We start from the raw sequence: 1,809 nt of genomic DNA, 5'->3' as shown, positions 1-1,809 counted from the left end.
ATATATATATATATATACACATATATATATATATGCACATGTGCGCAAATATGCATATAAACAGATGCACACATGGGCGCAAACACTCAGACATACACATACACGCGCGTACACACACACTCACACACATACTTACATATATACATACATATATTATACATATATCCATTTGCTTTGCTACCTTTTTTGCTAATTATTGTTTGCCTCTTCTCTCTTTGCCTCCCACACTCTGTCCCTATATATCTCCTCCTCAGTCTCTCTTTTTCTCTCACTCTCTCAGGCTCTTTCTCCCTCTCTCCCTCTCTCATCCTCTCATTCTCTCTCTCTTTCCCATGCTCTCTCCTTCTCACTCTCTCTCCCTAACTCCCTCCCTTACTCTCTCTCTCTCTCTCTCTCTCACTCTCTGTATCCTTATTGATATAGTTTCTTAGTCTCTTGGCTTTCCTGGCTCACCTATTCAATACACCTAACGATTTGTTCTCAGTGACTTTATCAACAAGTTGTCACGTCATACTTGACTTGACGGTTAACGATTCCTCTTTTAGTGTTAATTAGTACTCCTCTATAGATTATCATTATTATAGTATCACCGCTACGTTGCACACCGGTTTGGATAACAAAAAGAGGAAAAAGCAAACTCCCTGGTTATTCAGTTTTGTTAGCATTAATTCAGTTACATCGACCCCAGTGCTCAGCTGGTACTTATTTTATCATTACCGATAAGATGAAGGGCAAATCGACCTTGGGTGAATTTGAGTCTAAGAATTGAAAAACGGACGAAATGACACTAAGCACATTGCCCGGAGTGCTCACCATTCTGATACCACGTCGCCTTTGGTTTACTATTAAGAGCTATGTAGTGATGCCTTAGTAAGGTGTCGTGAAGATGGAATCGGTACCGCGTCGAAAATGTGTTTAATGTCACTTTTCACAGCTCCTCACGCTCTGAGTTCAAAACACAGTGCAGCTAACGTTGCCTTTCGTCCTTTCGGAGTCGATAAAATTAGTGTTCGTCAATTAGAAGTCAATGGAATTGCTGAAACTCTGCAACATTCAGGTATGACAAGAATGTAGAGCTGTAAGGAAAGACTAACTTATGATAATCACAGCCTGTTAGTATTGTCGTCACCAAATAAATGGCAGTTTTCGGAAAAGTAATTCTCCCTTGTGTCGACATGCATATTGTATCTCAGATTTCTTATTCTACGATTATGCTGATTTTACAAGGATTTCGATTGTTTCAGCTTACTATAGTCTACATTCCCGCGCTCTGTTACATTATGTAGTCATTCTGAATTCTATGTAACAGTTTAATAGGACATTTCTTATCTGCATTTCGTTTGTTTCGAAATTACATCAGAGAAACTTCTGCATTTATCTTTGTCCCTCAATATGCAAGTGATGGTTGTATTAGTTTATAAATATTCTGGCTGTAATTTTCGTATTACCCTACTTACTATGATCATTGTGTATTTTGCATGCTCTAAAAATCATTACTTTTGAGTGATGTGTATTTTTGGTTATACAGATTAATTTGTGTGATGCACACTGTGTTCTTTTTTGTTTTTATTTTATTTTTGAGATTTTTTTTTGTTTCATTTTGCTTTTAGTTACAGTCTGAGAATTATAAAGCAAGGCTTTCCAAACAATAATATGATATTTACGTTATATTTATTGAAGGGATTGCTGTATTTATCCATAAATAGGAAATGGTATCTCAATAGAGATAAAAAAATAAATATTTATATACATTAAAACAGAATAAAGAGATGACAATTCAAACAGTTGAAACGATGTGTTGTCTTTCGT

Source organism: Octopus bimaculoides, chromosome 5 (assembly GCF_001194135.2).
Source record: "Octopus bimaculoides isolate UCB-OBI-ISO-001 chromosome 5, ASM119413v2, whole genome shotgun sequence".
Classification (NCBI taxonomy): domain Eukaryota; kingdom Metazoa; phylum Mollusca; class Cephalopoda; order Octopoda; family Octopodidae; genus Octopus; species Octopus bimaculoides.
This window is presented reverse-complemented; position numbering follows the sequence as displayed.